Below are 17,936 nucleotides of genomic sequence, written 5' to 3' on the forward strand. Positions count from 1 at the left end.
AAAAGAAGAAAGAATGGCTTAGATTATCAGAGGAGATGAACTAACAGGAAATAATATACAAATTAGCAGCTATAACAGGCTTTTTGACAGCTAAAAACCGATGACATTGGAGAAAAACCATAAAATGAAAGACTAAGGTAAAAGAAAAAGATATCTGATATTAAGACCTCTTTGTTATTGTGTTCTTTTTCTATAACTTTAAGAGAAATAACATTTGACTTACTCAATATTTCTAACAATAAAGCAGTAAGGGATATTTTTCTTCTATTATAATATTTCCAGCATGCCACACCTCCTTCAGAAAGACATTTCAACTTCCAAAAATACAAAGAGAAAAGAAACGATGCAATGGTTATCCTTTGAAGACTCTTTTCAGCTGGGAGTTTGAGATTGGAATTACCTTTTTTTCACTTTCTTGCAAAAGCATCTCCAGAACTTTTAGATGTTCTTGAAGTTCATCAAAGGGTAGCCCACTATGAGATTTCTTATCTGTTTCCATGGCTACCTCATTGGAGGTCATGAGCTCTTCTTTCTCCTTTGCCTCTCGTAAAACCTAAAAAGAGATGGAAGTATAGAAGCAGCAAATAATAGCTCAAGGGTAACTTTTAAGAGTGGAGAGAAGCAAAGCTGAGACAAGTTCCAGTATAGAGTGCTGCTCTTCATGCCTGGTATGGCAAATCAAATTCACTAAGGATCAGGAGCTGCATGGGAAAAAAAAGTAGCTAAACAAAATTTGATGCTTGACAGTATTACCCAAGGAGCCACATGCATTTCTAAAAGTGGTTTCAACATTAACCTAATAAGCAATCTTGATAGCGCTCAGGATTTTGCAATGCGCTGACAGAGGCTACTGCAGAAAGAAAAGAGCTGGCCATTTGTATAAGCATTAGAGCTCTAACTGCACATCCAGCCCATAAAAATGCCTTCATTTTATAATGCATTGAAAATTCTTTGCAAGGAAATACACTAACAAAATCTCAAGGTAACAAAGGGAAAAATTCAAATTAAAAAACAAAACAAAACACATGAACAACAGAAAACAGCAATCAAACCAGTAAAGGTAACAGTACCTGAGACAGTGTAGAATTCCAGTTCATCAGATCCTTGGTCATTTTAAATACAGGATCCCCTTCTGCTATTACATCTATTGTCTTCTTCACAATGAATTTGAAGGCATCTAAACCCCCACTAATAATGTCCTTTCCCTAGAAAGCAACATAAATGTCATTACTACAATACTGGGAAAACACATTTGCATGTTTTGTGGGGGTTTTGTGTCAGTCCAGGGGCTTAAAACTCAGGGCCTAGGTGATGTCTATGAGCTTTTTTTCTTCAAGGATAGTACTCTACCGCTTGCACAACAGCTCCACTTCCTGCTTTGTTTGCTGGTTAATTAGAGAGAAGAGTCTTACAGACATTCCTGCCTGGGCTGGCTTTGAACCACAATCCCCAGATCTCAACTTCCTCAGGGGCTAGGTTTACAAGCATGAGCCACCAGTGTCCAGCCATTTATATGTTTCAATTCTTTAAGAGTGACCTACAATACTAAGCACTGGGAAGAATGTGGAACAGTAAGGATAATACACACTGCATGTAGACACATAGTAGGTTCTCCTCTTTGGAAAACTGCTGGCCAGAATCTACTATAGCTACATATGTACAGTGGTTCATCAGAAGACATTTCAGGGCTGGGAATGTAGCCTAGTGGTACAATGCTTGCCTAGCATGCATGAAGCCCTAGGAACAATTTCTCAGTACAACATACATAGAAAAGGCAGGAAATTGCACTGTGGCTCAGGTGGTAGAGTGATAACCTTGTGCAAAAGAAGCTCAGGGACAGTTCCTGGGCCCTGAGTTCAAGCCTCAGTACTAGCCAAAAATAAATAAATAAATAACCAAAAATATTCAGAGCAGCAGTATTTGTAATAGCTATAACATGGAAACTATTTCAATCCTTAAAAACTGTGGAATAAATAAAATATAACATAGTGACAAAATGGAATACCACATCCAAAATGCAACATGGTCAAATGATACAAAAATGTTGTGAAAGAAGATAGATACAAAATGTACTATAAGTATGTAAAGTATAAAAGCAAACAAAGGTAATCTAAGATAAAAGTGAGGACTATAGTTATCTTCCTAGAAGGGGCATACTATCTCTTAAAGAATCTGAACAAGTTCACATTATGAAAATGAACTGTTTTAAATTTCAGTATTAAAATTAAGAAAAAAAATATAAAGCATAAATTTAAAGTATAACTAAGTATTTAATATATGCCTATAATGCCATTACTCCAGAGACTAAGGCATAAGTATTGTGAGTCTGAGGCCAGCCTAAGCTACATTCATATCCAGTTCAAGGATGCCAGGCTACACAGTGAAAAGAATGAAAAGAGAATCCAAAGACACAGTTTACGCCTGTAATCACAGCTGCTTACAAAGTAGAGGCAGAATTGTAGCCCAAAGCCAGCACAAGTAAAAGCCAGTGATTGGATCCAAAAACAAACTAGCTATTTCTGCTTTCTAGTTGCCATGGTATGATTGATTCTGCTTTGCCATGACCTTCCTGCCATTATGAACTGACATCTCTGAGAACAAAACTGCTCCCTGTAGATAGATAGATAGATAGATAGATAGATAGATAGATAGATAGATAGATAGATAGATAGATAGATAGATAGATAGATAGATAGATAGATAGATAGATAGAAAGAAAGAAAGATAGATAAATAGATAGATAGATAGATAGATAGATAGATAGATAGATAGATAGATAGATAGATAGATAGATAGATAGATAGATAGATAGATAGATAGATAGATAGATAGATAGATAGATAGATAGACAGGCAGAAGAAAGGAATAAGGATGTGGCTCAAGTGGTACTTCATATTGCCAAAATAAATAAACAAAGGTTACAATAGCCAGGCAGTGGTGTCTGGTGACTCATGCCTGTAATCCTTCTCAGCTACTCTGAAGACTGAGATCTGAAGATCACAGTTCAAAGCCTTCCAGGCAGGAAAGTCCATGAGATACTTATTTCCAAATAACTTCTCAAAAAATTTAGGGAATAGCGCTGTGGCTTAAGTGGTAGAGTGACAGCTGCCTTAAGTACAGAAAGGGTCAGGGACAACACCCAAGTCCTGAGTTCAAGCCCCACAATTGGCAAAAGAAAAAAGTATTTATCTACACATAGTAAACATTTTTCTAAACAAGAGGAAACTATAGTCAGAAAGAGATCAATGGTTGGAAAATGCTGTGAACAGACAGAACGGTGTGGCTACAGACTGGCATGAAGGAACTCCCTTAGTAATGAAAATATTCTTATATCTCAGTGAGCCATACAAATACAGAAAATATTCTGTGTCTGTGTATCACAATATACTGTGACTATACAGTATAAACATAATTATTATTTCTCAACACAAAGTCATATTGCAAAAAAAACAGTTTTACTGTATGCAAATTATAGCTCAACTTTGTCCTAGAAGACTATGCTGATTCTTAGTAAGGGAATCAATATATATTACAAAGATGAGTATGTTTCAAAAATAATCAGTTCTCTTTTATCTTTAAAAATCATATAAGAGATCAACAAGTACACCAAGTAATTAAACTATATTATATCAAACACTCTATTATGGAGAGAACTTTTGCTTTCAAGTACTATAAATAAGCTGATATTACACTTGCCTTCCTATACAGCAACTAGAAAACCAGACAAAATATAAGAAAGAACTATTTTTAGACAATGGAAAAAAAGACAAAATAAAAGACTTTGGTCCAGGAGAAAAGAGAAACAAAGTCAACCCTACAGCTGGGCTTTCTGCCTAGAGAAAAGTTCCAAACCCCAACACACAGAGGAGATCCTAAAGACAACAGAACACTCACACACAATGTAAGTCAGGGAAAAGGCTGGCATCAGGGAAGGCTGAAGCAGCTATCATTTGAAAGTCAGAAAACTTCAGAGGATGCAGCTATATAAGTAAAATGTTTCAAGAAGCTACAGATGTGCCCATGTGTCTTTATCTGAATAATACACTGTTAAAAAACATTAGGTAACGCCACACAGTTGGAGAAGAACTAGTGTAAGTAGTAAGCAACACAATCCCCATAGCTCAAGCTATGCGGAAACATCTGGTTTTTAAACAATCAAGTGAACAGACTTCACTGAACACCTGAGGAATAAGAGTGAATTCAGAGGAATCAGGGCTCAGCAGTAAAGATTAACTAGTCCTTAAGATTGAAGGCTACACTAGACTCCCTATAATCAAGCCTAACAGAGAGAAGAAAGTGGTGACATTGTCCAAAAAACAAATCCTTTAAATAGGGATACAGGTGGATCCATAGCAAGAATGAGATGTACAAGTCGTTATGTGGAAAAACAAACTTTGAAACTTTGGGGGGAGGAGGAGAATTGGGTGGGGGAGGGTGGGGGAGGGAAGGGGAAACAAAGGAGGAGGCTACAATGCTTGATAAGAAATGTACTCATTATCTTGCCCACGTAATTGGAACACTTCTGTACAGCATTTTCACAATAAAAATTAAAAATAAAAAAAGGGTGAAGAAAAAATAAAGAAATGTACTCTTAGTTGGGTACCAGTGGCTCACACCTGTAATCCTAGCTACTCAGGAAGCTGAGATCTGAGGATTGTGGTTCAAAGCAAGCCCTGGTAGCAAAGTCTGTGAGACTCTTATCTCCAATAAACCATCAGAAAACTAGAAGTGGCATTGTGGCTCAAGTAGTAGAGCACTAACTAGCCTTGAGCTCTAGAGCTGAGAGGCAGTGCCCAGGCCCAGAGTTCATGTCCACGATTGATAAAAAAGAAATGTACTCTTTACCCAACTTATATAACTGTAACCCGTATCTTTTAGTAACAGTTAAAAAGTTTTGAAATATGAATCTGAATCCAGAAAGCAGGACTGGGCCACTGATGACTCACGCCTATGGTCCTAGGATCTCTGGGCTGAGATCTAAAGATCACAATGGAAAGCCACAAGGGCAGAAGAACCTGTGAGACTTTCATCTCCATTTATTTATCCAGCAAAAATCAGAGGCAGGGTTCATGTGCCAGCTGTGGGGGAGGAGGACAAGGTAGACTGTGAAGATGGGAGTTCAAACCCCAGTGCCAGAACATAAACATTAAAAAAGAAAGAGGCCTGAAACCGGTAACTCACACCTATAATCCTAGCTACTCAGGAGACTGAGATCTGAGGATCACCGTTCAAAGCTAGCCTGGGAAAGAAAGTCTGTGAGACACTTATCTCCAATAAACCACTCAGAAAACCGGAAGTGGCGCTGTGGCTCAAGAGCTAGAGTGCTAGCTTGAGCAGAAGGGTACAGGGACAGGGCCCACACCCAGAGATCAAGCCCCATGACAGACAAAAAAAAGTGGGGTGGAGGAAGAAAGGAAGCAAGGAAGCAAGCAAGCTAGCTAGCTAACTAGCTGGATGCCAGTGGTTCACACTTGGAACTCTAGTTATCCAGGAGGCTGAGATCTGAGCATCACAGTTTGAGGCCAGACCAGGCAAGGTAGTCTAGTCCAGGCAGATTTATCTCTCCAATTAATCACCAAAAAAAAAAAAGTAATTATCACAGAAGTATAGCTGTTGCTCAAGTAGTAGGGTGCTAGCCTTGAGCAAAAAGGTTCAGGGACAGCACCCAGGTCCTGCTTTTAACCCCCAGGAATAACACACACACACACACACACACACACACACACACACGAAGCAGAAGACAACATCCTTAAAGGAACATGACAAAATTGCAAAAAAGATGACCGAGTGATTTCATTGGTATCTTTTACCTCAAACTTCTAAAAAGAACCATCTCTAGTATAATTTCCTTCACAGTGAAATTAATTTCTCTCCTTAGGAACTTTAGAAGATGGGAAAGGCTTTAGGATGAAAATGCCACCAATTCTATTCTGGTACACTTAATATTCAACTAAAATCTAAGTCCATAAAACTTCCACTGAGTAGTGGGAGTTCTCTACTCATGAGACATAAGTAAACACAACCTAAACTCTGCCCTCCATGCTAGCCTTCAAAGGTATAAAAAGGGTATATTCTCCCTATCTCTTTTCCTTAGATTTTCATATGCATGATCCATTAACTCTCCAAGTTTTTAAGACATTAATACTAGCCACTCTTCCCAGGGTTTTCCATGATTTTCATTCCCCTCTTAAAACATGGCTCTGAATGACAGATGTCCTTCAAGTGTTTATGAAGTCACTGCTGTTTACTATCCAAACATACTTCTAACTCCTGTTTTCTTTGCCCACTAAAAGCAACTCCTGATAAAAATTTCTGATAATGCTAACAATTTAATCTCCCAATATCTCAAAGCATCAGAGTTAGACATTAAACCATTCTAGTTGCTGGGGGCATGAGGAGAAATGAAACTTCCTGTCTCTGTAACTCCTGAATTTGAGCTTATCTGTTTGAGAATACCATACTTGCACTCACAGCATGATCTGACAACAATTACAAAATCATAAAGTAAACAACAAAGAAAACTGAAGGTACCAGGACCCTACGTTCACCAAAACAACATGCAATAGTCTATTTCTAGAGTCCTTTAGGGAGAAAAATAAACTCATTTTTTAAACACATAGTGTGTTAGTCAAAGCCAAAATAGCCTCACAGTAAATAGCCTCATCAGTAAGAACAGTGCCTCATATATGGAGTATTTTGCAGCCATGTCTACTGACATGGCTACTGACCCATGCACTATGGACCCAAAGGTATGTCAATCCAGTTCTCTCTTAGGTATACACAAGTAGTGATAGTGGAACCTGTTAGTCTCTGATGGGTATATACGCCAAAACATGATATAACTCTGAAGATGGAGAAAAACAGATAGAATAAATCTGCTTCCAGAGAAAAAAAGATAGAGATGAGCAAAGAGTATTAAATGAGAAACAATATGGGCTGTGAGAGATGAAGAAAACAAACTGGTCTTCAAAACTTTTCCATACGGCTTAGAAGTGCAGGTTTCCTTTTGATCAAGACAAACTTCGAAGAATAAATCTTGGCACAGACCAAAATGTTTTTAAAAGAGACCCAGAAACACAACAAATCAAAGAAAGGTTGGGCACATGGGATTACATGAAATTGCAGAACTTCTGCATGGCAAAGGACATAGCAAGAGCAATAGAAAGCCCACCGATTGGGAAAAGATTTTCACTAGCCATACAACGGACAAGGGTCACATATCTAAAATACAACTTGAACTCAAAAAAATTTAATTTCCCAACAACAAATCCTCAAAGAAACAACTGCCCAATAAATAAGTGGCTAAAGACTTAAAGAGAAACTTCTCTGAAGAGGAAAGAAGGATGGCCAATGGACACATGAAGAAATGCTCAACCTCCCCAGCCATAAAAGAAATGCAAATCAAAACAACATTGTGATACCACCTAACCCTTGTTAGAATGGCTAGAATCAAGAACTCTTATAACAACAGATGTTGGAGGGGATGTGGACAGAAGGGAGCTCTTCTGAATTGTTGGTGGGAGTATAAACTTGTTCAACCACTTTGGAATGTAGTATGGAGGTTCCTCAAAAGAGTCTACATAGAGTTTCCCTATGACCCAGCAATCCCTCTTTTGGGCATTTACCCAAGCGATCACAAAGAAGACCATGCTAAAGCTACAAGCACGACTATGTATACTGCAGCATAATTTACCATAGCTAAGATATGGAACCAACCCAGATGCCCCTCAGTAGATGAATGGATCAAGAAAATGTGGCATATATACACAATGGAATTCGATGCCTCCATCAGAAAGAATGACATTGCCCCATTTGTTATGAAATGGAGAGTTGGACAAAATTATATGAAGTGAAGTAAGCCAGGCCCAAATAAACATAGGTCCCATGATTTCCCTTATTTGCAATAACTAGTATATGTCTAAGACAAGCAGAAACGGTAAGAAAAGTTGATGGTAGGTGAAATGATCCCCAAGATAAGGACACAAATGTTTCTTTTTTCTTTCATACAATTGTTTCTAACATATTTATAAGATGATTTCTTTGTTGCTTTGTATGTCCCTCCCCCACGGTATAACCCCTGTTTTCACTGTATTTGATGTTGGTATAATTTGTGGAGGGGAAGGAAAAAAAACAAATATTTTAAATAGGGATACAGTTGGACCTATTGCAACAATGTCAAAAAACGAACTTTACAACTTTGGCACGGTGTGTGTGGGGTGGTGATGGAAGTGGGGGGAACGGGAAATGGGAAGGGATGGGAAGGGGTAACAAAGGAGGAGGCAATAATGCTTGATAAGAAATGTACTCATTACCTTGTCCATGTAATTGTAACACCTCTGTATGGTATTTTCACTATATATATATATAAACCCTCACCTTCATAAAAACCCAAATGCAAAAAAAAAAGAGAGAGAAAAGGCTAGAATGTACCTCAGCTCAATGGCAAAACACTTGCCTAGCAATTGCAACATCCTGGGTTCAATGCCTAGTATCAAAAAACAAAAGGTAGAAAATCAAACAAACAAAAAACAAAAGGCAAAAAAAATAGCCCTAAATAAACAAAAATCTTTTTTGGTCCTGTCAGTTTTAAATTCAGCCAACCGTGGTTGCCATATAAAGTGCTAAGTAATTCTTATATTCAGCATATATGGCAATATAATTTTATTATACAGCAGTCCTTGAAATTACTTCAGATGCAGAGTAGAGAGATATGAACAGTTACAAGACACAGATCTCTAACTGGCAGCTGGATTCACAAGGCAACCCACCACAGCTGTAGGATGTCCCCATGTCCTTAATATCAAAAATGCACAAGCTAGCTACTGAATCCAAAGTATCCTAGGACTTAAATTTTCTCTATACTGACCTTCAGCAGCTTGACTTCAGCTGAAATCTCACTGGGACTAGGGATCCCAAGGGAAGACTCTGTTGTTTCAATGATGTTTGAAGTATCTTGTCCTAGAGAAAAATTAAATTTGTTGCTCTTTATTACCCAAACTTACCAAGCTAAATTCTAAAAACGAAATATCAAAGTGTGTATATCTAAAATCATGAATGCTATAAGACAGGTTATTTTTAACAATTGGGGTAATTATTCCTTGAAAATATCTCCTTAGTATAACATTTTTTAAACAAAACCCTGATATATCATCATTAAAGAACAGACATTTATAGCAATTCCTAGACTTCATTCTAATAAGAAAATGCTACCAATTCTACTAGCAGTGTCTATCATCTCATGATTATTTTTCTTCAAACAATAAACCCTTGAACAAATGTGGAAGGAGAATTATTAACTAAGTCCTTTGTAACACAAATCTGTAAAACGCACACAGACAGTAATGAAATGACTGATGATTTTACCCACTGTGGCCACTGTAGCTGAGGCTGAGGAGAGCAAGGACTTGCCCCCGGGGCCCCAATATTTCCATCTGGCCTGGGGTATATCTTTGGAAAGTTTCCTATTGTCCCAGTAAATGGGGGGGGGGGAAGACACAAGAAAGTGTGAAAAATTATTGAGCCAGAGTACAATATACATAAGTTATCTAAGTATTAGCTAAAGTATGGGAACCTAATAATATTTGCTTAATGCATTGCTTGACTGATAGACAGTTGTCTGTGTTTATTATGTAGGCACCATGCAGCAAAGGAAATTACTGCTGATGGCATTTATAGAACTGAAAAACTATTATTTATGGTTGTAAAAATAAGAAAAGAAATGTAAACCTAAATTAGCATTGAGCTTGAATCTGTCTTTTTTATTGTGAAAATACTGTACAGAGGGTTTACAATTATATGGGCAAGATAATGAGTACATTTCTTATCAAGCATTTAGCCGCCTCCTTTGTTTCCCCTTCCCATCCCTTCCCATCCTTCCCCCCGCCCCCCCACCCAGTTTTCCCTGACCCCCCACCAAAGTTGTAAAGTTCGTTTTCGACATAATGACTTGTACATCTCATTGTTGCAATGGGTCCACCTGTATCCCTATTTAAATGATTTGTTTTTCTCATTGTACCAGGGCTTCACACATTTGGCTTGCTTGCTCATGGCTGGCACTCTACCACTTGAGCCATACCTCTAGTGTAGCACTTTGCTGGCATTTAGTTGGAGATGGAATCTGCATTCATCTGGACCTAAGCATCCTCAGTAGCTAAGATTACAGGTGTGAGCCAGGGGTACCTGGTAAACTCTAATATTTTTAAATCCCAATATTTTAATAGAGATTCTAGCTGGGCACCAGTGGCTCACGCCTGTAATCCTAGCTACTCAGGAGGCTGAGATCTGAGGATCACGGTTTAATGCCAGCCAGGGCAGGAAAGTCCATCAGACTCTTACCTCCACTAAACCATTAGTGGTACTGTGGCTCAAGTGGTAGAGTGCTCACCTTGAGCTGAAGAACACAGAGATAGTGCCCAAGCCCAGAACTCAAGCCCCACAACCCACAAAAAAAAATAGAGATTCTGTGATACCTGAAAAGGGAGAACTTCTGAAGTCTCAGGGTCCCTGGAAGACCCAACTTCTGGTTTTTTCAACTGGACACTACAGCTTCCATTAAGTCTCTTGATTGGTATGTTGGTCAACAGATTCAGTATTCTTCACAGACTCAGAATTCTCCACTGACTTACAGTTTCTTTCTTCAATGATAGGACTTGCTTCAGTTATCAGTGGAGTCTCAGGATCATCTTTATCAGAAAGTCCAAGGGAAAAAGTGATTGAGGTCAGCTTTTTTTTAGTATAAATTATTTGTCTAAATCTTTTGACACTTTCACAGAGTCACAGGCAGGAACATTAGTAAATTAATACAGACAAGATCCCACAGATCTTCCCCCAGGTTCTCCTAGTAACAGCTTTCATAACTGAAGCATAATTCATTGTGGCAGAATCCACCAATCTTCAGCTTTCAACATATTTCAACTGAAATTCTGTCACTTAAAGAAGTATAGATGGAATTACATAGCATGTCACTTGTTAAGAATTTTTACACAGCATTTAAGTCCCTCCAGACCCACTTGTATTAAGATTTTTTTTTACTGTTTCTGAATAGTCCATGGTATAAATGTACTTTGGGACTATCACAGAAATAAAATGATTCAGAAAGCTTATGTACAGGTGTTTATGGGAATGAAAGCTTTCTCTGGGAAAAATGCCTGCTCAGTTAAATTTTAAATGTTACTGTTAGGCTGGGCATGTACCTGAGTAGTAGCCTAGCATGCATGAAGCCCTTTGTTTGATTACTCAGTACCACATGCACAGAAACTGGCACTGTAGGTCAAGTGGTAGAGCGCTAGCCTTGAGCTAAAAAGAAGCTCACGGATAGTGCCATGGGACTGAGTTCAAGTCACAGGACTGTCCAAAAACCAGGTATTGTTCTATTTTTTCCCAAGGAAAATATCATTTTACTTTCCTAGTGGCAATGTATGAATAATCAAGTTCACTTGAATTCTGATCAATCTTGTGTTGTCACTATTTTGATTGAGCCATTCAGACAGGTATGTAGTGGTACCTCACTGTGCCTTTTAAGTTGCATTTCTCTAAGGGCTGGGACCAAGGCATCCTTTTATGTGCTTATTTGCTGAATATATACTCTTCAGGGAAACATTTATTTGTATCTTTTGGTCATTATCGAATCATTCTGGTTTGGTTTTTATCATTATGTACTACAGAGATTTGAGAACACTGTATTTTGGAGATTTAACTCCTCTACTATATGGTTTGCAAATATTTCATGCTAGTTTATAGTTTATCTTTTTCCTGTCTTCCTAGGGTCTTTCCCTGAGCAAGTTTTTCATTGTGAGGAGGTTCATTATCTATTTCCCCTTTTACTGACTATCCTTTAAAATCTTTAGTAATCACTTACTACTAAAACTCTTCCAGAGATTTAATCTATCCAAAAACATTTCTGTCAGAACAGTTTTTTAGGGTTTTGTTTCCTATTTGTAGTGGTGGCCCTAGTGATTAAAAGATGTCTCTAATCCTTTTGCTTTTGTTTTTTGGATAGGGTTTCCTAATTTGCACAGGTGAGCCTCAGACCACGAATTTCTTACACTGCCTCTCAAGTACCTAAGATTACAGACATAAACTACCATGCTTGCTATCTCTGAAACACTAACTTTTTGTTTGGTATGCTCTTAAACCATAATCCTCCTATCTCTTTCTCTGGAATATCTAGGATTATAAGTATGAAACACTTTCTGGGCATTTTGTTATTATTAAAAATATTCATCATAAATATACCAAAATTCTGTTAGTATTGGAACATTTGATGTTACGAAAGAGATGACGTCAGAATATCCCACATCCACAAATCAGCCAAAGACAAATGCTGGAGGGGATGTGGAGAAAGAGGAACCCTACTACACTGCTGGTGGGAATGTACACTTATACAACCACTTTAGAAAGCAGTCTGGAGGGTCCTTATAAAGCTAAAGATTGACCTCCCTTACGGCCCAGTCATACCACTTTAGGCATCTACCCTGAACAACAGGAACCAATATATAAGGACATGTGAACCTCCATGCTTATTGCAGCACTGTTCACAATAGCTAGGATATGGAAACAACCCAGATGCCCCACCACAGAGGAATGGATCCAAAAATTGTGGTATCTATACACAATGGAATATTATGCAGCCATTAGAAATGACAAAATAATGGCATTTGCAGGGAAATGGATGGAGCTAGAAGGAATCATGTTGAGCGAGGTAAGCCAAGAGCAAAGAGACAAACAATACATGGTCTCCCTGATAAGTGGATGCTAAATCCAAAATGTTAGGTGATATGACAAAATTAACAGGACTTAAGAAACAAAGAACTCTCACTCATCTGGTCGAACCACTACTAAATATCCCCATGCTGCTGATCACATGTATGGTGTATATGTGTACACTGTTATATGTTATAGACTGTGATAGACAATTTGCTCCAGGAAAGTTAGAATGAACTTGTGACTTTAAATGAGCATCATTATTCCACAATACTGTGAAATTTTGGAAATTATGTAATCACTTAATCACAATTAAAAAAAAAAAGAACCTCGGGGGAGGTAGGGAGGGAAGGAATATTAGGGGGAAAACAATGGAGGGGTTAACAATGCTCAATAGAAAGTGTACTCATTACCTTGCTCATGTAACTGTAACCCTCTGTATAGTATCTTTACAATAAAAAAATTTTAAAAAAGAGATGACGATTGACTTATATTTCATACTTACTTATGTTTTTTTTTTTTTTTTTTTTTTACAGTGTGAGCAATAGAATTCAGGACCCCACACATACCAGGGAAGAGCTCCACCATTTGGCTATATCCATTGACCTCCTACTTCAACATTATTTTTGCCAGTTCTGGGACTAGAACTCAAGGCCTGGCCACTGTCCTGGAGCTTTTTTTGCTCAAAACTAGCACTCTAACACTTGAGAGGCACAGCCCACTTCTGGCTTTTTCTGTGTATGTGGTACTGAGGAATTGAGCAATGGGCTTCATGCATGGTAGGCAAGCACTCTATTACTAAGCCACATTCCCAGCACCTCAAATCAACTTTTGAGCAGCAATTCAAATACCCAATCTAATTCCTTCCAGAAGAGCTCTTTGGGAATTAAATCAATATCATATTGGCCCTTCAACAAAGAGAAGGAGAACCAAATAGCTTGAGAGAATTAATATATTTCCTGCCCTTTCCTTCACCCTCTTCTTTTTTGCTCTCTCTCATTTTATTTCACCCTCCTTCACCCATACACATAGGTATGTATAAACCTTTTCTATAGAGACATGGACTACATGCAGGAAAGAGCCAATATATGATATCAAATGTTTCAAATAGATTTTATTTGTTTTTTTTTATGTTTTTGTTTTTTGTTTTTTGGTCCAGTCATGGGGCCTTAACTCTGGGCCTGGGCGTTGTCCCTCAGCTCTTCAGCTCAAGGCTAGCACTCTACCACTTGAGCCACAGCACCACTTCCGGCTTTTTACTTTTTCCTTATGTGGTGCTGAGGATTGAACTCAGGGCCTCAGGCATGCAAGGCAAGCGCTGTACCACTGAGCAACCTTCCCAACCCTCAAATAGATTTTAAAAACATACTAGCAACTAATAAGGCAGAAAGACCAGCACACTACTATAATTAAGATATACACCAAAAATGCTAGCAGAAAGGAAAACAGCCATTTTGAATCAGAAGACATTATTCAATCACAAAGTACCAAACAAAAGTCTAGAGCTTGGAGTGTCAAACCTAGCCTAGAGATGTTTTTAATTTATCTATATAGTGTCTAAACTTTTAAATGAGTTCCATGTTTAAAAACTAGTCTTCATAAGCCAGGCCCAAAGAAACATAGGTCCCATAGATTTCCTTATTTGCAATATCTAGTATATGTCTGAGTCAAGCAGAAAAGGTCAGATAAGGTGATGTTAGGGAAATGAACCCTAAGATATGTATTCAAATGCTTTTTTTCTTTCATGTGATTGTTTCTAACACATTTATAAGATTATTTCATTGTTGCTTTGTATGTCCCTCCCCCACAGTATAACCCCTGCTTTCACTGTATTTAGTGTCGGTATAATTTGTGGAGGGAAAAGGGAAAAAAATCATTTAAATAAGGATACAGGTGGACCCATTGCAACAATGAGATGTACAAGTCATCATGTCGAAAATGAACTTTTGTGGGGGGCAGGGAGGATGGGGGGACAGAGGGGAGGATGGGAATGGATGGGAAGGGGAAAAAAAGGAGGAGGCTACAATGCTTGATAAGAAATGTACTCATTATCGTGCCCATGTAATTGTAACCCCTCTGTACAGTACTTTCACAATAAAAAAAAGAAGAAGAAAAACAAAGGAGGAGGTAACATTGCTCGATAGGAAATGGACTCATTACCTTGTTCATGTAACTGTAACCCCTCTGTACAGTATCTTTACAGTAAAAAATATATACAAAAAACCAGTCTTCATACAAATGTGCAAGTGTCCAATTTCCCTTGAAAACTTGAAACAAAGGCTCTATACTGACTGGTTAATAACTACCTCATGCCAAATGGTCCTTTCAGGCAACTGGTCCTTTCAGGCAATGCTCCTGCACCTCAAAACTGGCACTTGAATTCAATTCACTCATTTATGTTAACTTTATTAGGCCCATAGGCATCTGCAAATGTCTGCCATGAGAGGTACATAGGATTATGATAGGTGAAAATGCCAGAGAAAGAGTTCAAAGGTATAAAAACAATCCATGAGAAAGCTCAAAGTTATATATGGTACCAGTTGCCTAGAGCCATTAAAATACCAGGGAGAAAAACAATCACAAGGCATGAAACCAGAAAGCAACTTTAAGACACCTTGGAGCTAAGCTGTATGTATACGTGTGTGTGTGTGTGTGTGTGTGTGTGTGTGTGTGTGTATGTGTGTGTGTGTGTGTGTGTGTGTTGTATAATATGTGTAATTCATGCACGATATGTAATACATACAAAATATATCATTGTAGAAATGTAATTCATGTAACTTCATATAAGATTAGGACATACTCTGAAATAGGAAACAATGGTAATCTCTATTTTTTGGTCATCACCATCTAAATTTGAATCTACATGATTTAAAGATCATCTAGAGGCGCTGGGAAGGTGGATCAGTAGTAGAGTGCTTGCCTTGCATGCATGATGCCCTGGGTTTGATTCCTCAGCACCACATATGCAGAAAAATCCGGAAGTGGCACTGTGGCTCAAGTGGTAGAGTGCTAGCCCTACGCTGAAGAGCTGAGGGACAGTGCCCAGGCCCAGAGTTCAGGCCCCAGGACCGACCAAAAAAATCATCTAGAATGTTCTAGACTGGAAGACTATGAGTTTATATTGTTTATGCTGTTAATATTATTAGTAGAAGGAATGTAGATACTCTACTCTCAATGAATTCATCATCTCACAGCAAACATAAATGAATAACAGGTAGGTGAAAGTGAAATTGCATTATTTAATGGTTTCCTAAGTTTTCTGGGTATTTTATGATGAATTGGAAGAGAATACACCAGTGAACTAAGAAAAAAATAAGCTGAAGGGATTCATATTTTTAAGGAACCAAAATGCATATGCTTGTGTCTCTCACACCTACCACACACCCTCAGGCCACCTTTTCTTTCATTTTCTCTTCTCAGCAATCAAGGCTACCAGCACCTACTCTGGGACTTACCTTGCTCCTGCCGACCACAACTTGGGGAGTACTATGCACCCAGCCAGCACCACAGCCACTGCTGACACCTCCAAAACATGCTCCCAATGCCTGGGGAATACTTCCCCCTGCTGGGTGGGTCTGGCCGCTTGTACTTCTTGGTCCTGCTTCTTCTTCGATCTGATGCGGCTGGGGTCTGGTTTGTTGAGTTTGGGCACCAACCAGTGGTTTAAAGGTTGGCTGACCATAGTCATTGGAGTGATGTTGGCTTGGAAAAGGAGACTGCCTTTGTGTTTTTGAAGATCTGACCATCCGAGAGGTACTGAGTGCCAAGTACCCTCCCACATTATCCCGAGGTCAGGGGTCACCCAAGCCACTGACTTGGCAAGGCCCAAATGGGCAGAACAGGGCTGTCCAGGCCAGTAGCAAAGTGTTTGAGAGGACGCTTAGTTATATGAATGGGGCAGGAAAAGGTGAGGGAGGACTAACTAGCAAATGCAAAGGCCTTAACAAATTTTAGCAATCCAAGAAAAGAAAAAGAAAAAAGCTGCAAAAAAAGGGAGGCCAAGTAAATTGGAATGTGGCTTAGTGGTAGAGTGCTTGTCTAGCATGCATGAAGCCCTGGGTTCAGTGCCACATACACAGAAAAAGCCAGAAGTGATGCTGTGGTTCAAGTGGTAGAGTATGTTCCTTGAGTAAATGAAGCACAGGGACAGTGCCCAGACCCTGAGTTTAAGCTCTAGGACTGGCACAAAAAAATGGGGGTGGGGGTTGCACAAAGATAAGATGAGGTCTGGGATTTGGACACCATGTCTTGTCAGGCTTACGAGATGGGATGAAGTTTTCTTTTTATTTTCTGTGTGTGTGTGTGTTTGTGTGTGTGTGTGTGTGTGTGTGTGTGTGTGTGTGTGTGTGTGTGTGTGCACGCGCGCGTGTGTATGCGTATGTGTGGTTAAATGGTGATGAATCTCAGATTTTCCTGCCCAAGCTTGTCTCGAACTATGATCCCTAAACCTTAGGCTCCTGAGTAGCTAGGATTGTAGGCATTAGCAACCTGCACCCAGCTCAGGATAGATTTAACTCTTAATATGGAACTTAATGGGAAATGGCAGTAGGTTTCTAAGCAGAAGTGTAAGATGCTTTGATTTGTGGTTTTTAGGATGACCCCGGACCCTTCCCTCATCAAAAGATGCATCTCATTATTTATCCTTCAGCAGTGTAAATGTGTGAAGTCTGGATTTTTGGATCTAGAAAGGCATAAGGTTATAAATATAAGGAAAATGGAACTTTTCTGAGGTAAAGAGAATTGTATTTTTTTTGTCAGTCATGGGGCTTGAACTCTGGGCCTGGGTGCTGTCCCTCAGCTATTCAGCTCAAGGCGAGCACTCTACCATTTGAGAGATATAGCCAGTTCCAGTTTTCTGGTGGTTTACTGGAGATAAGAGTTCATGGACTTTCCTGCCCGGGCTGGCTTTGAACCATGATCCTGAGATCTCAGCCTCCTGAGTAGCTAGGTTTATAGGCATGAGCCACTGGCACCCAGTGAGAATTGGATTATCTAAGAATCCAAACATGTGGTTAGGTATGAAACTCAGTGGTTACATATCTTGCCTAGCATGTGCTAGACAGAAAGAGAGCACAGAGAAAAAAGAAAAAAGAAAGAAAAAGGGAGACAGGAGAGGAGAAAAAGAGAATCCATGTTTTCTACGGCTTCAGTGTTTTCAGAAGAGCCATCATAAGAAATAAACCTTCCCCAGAAATTTTGTTTACTTTTATGTTTTTGTTTCTGTCAGGTGAGGA

At 38.9% G+C, this 17,936-nt stretch overlaps 1 long non-coding RNA gene across 1 annotated transcript; it reads right to left on the minus strand.

Moving 5' to 3' along the window:
• Positions 1–382: 382 nt before the first annotated feature.
• On the minus strand, positions 383–10,674 carry LOC138837074 (uncharacterized). Its single transcript, XR_011375169.1, has 4 exons — positions 10,470–10,674; positions 8,867–8,958; positions 1,071–1,205; positions 383–553 (listed from the first exon to the last, which is right to left on the minus strand). It is a non-coding gene; the product is annotated as an uncharacterized lncRNA (long non-coding RNA).
• Between the last annotated feature and the right edge of the window lie 7,262 nt (positions 10,675–17,936).

This window comes from Dipodomys merriami, unplaced genomic scaffold (genome assembly GCF_024711535.1).
Source record: "Dipodomys merriami isolate MVZ:Mamm:240054 unplaced genomic scaffold, mDipMer1.0.p SCAF_2603, whole genome shotgun sequence".
Taxonomy (NCBI): Eukaryota; Metazoa; Chordata; class Mammalia; order Rodentia; family Heteromyidae; genus Dipodomys; species Dipodomys merriami.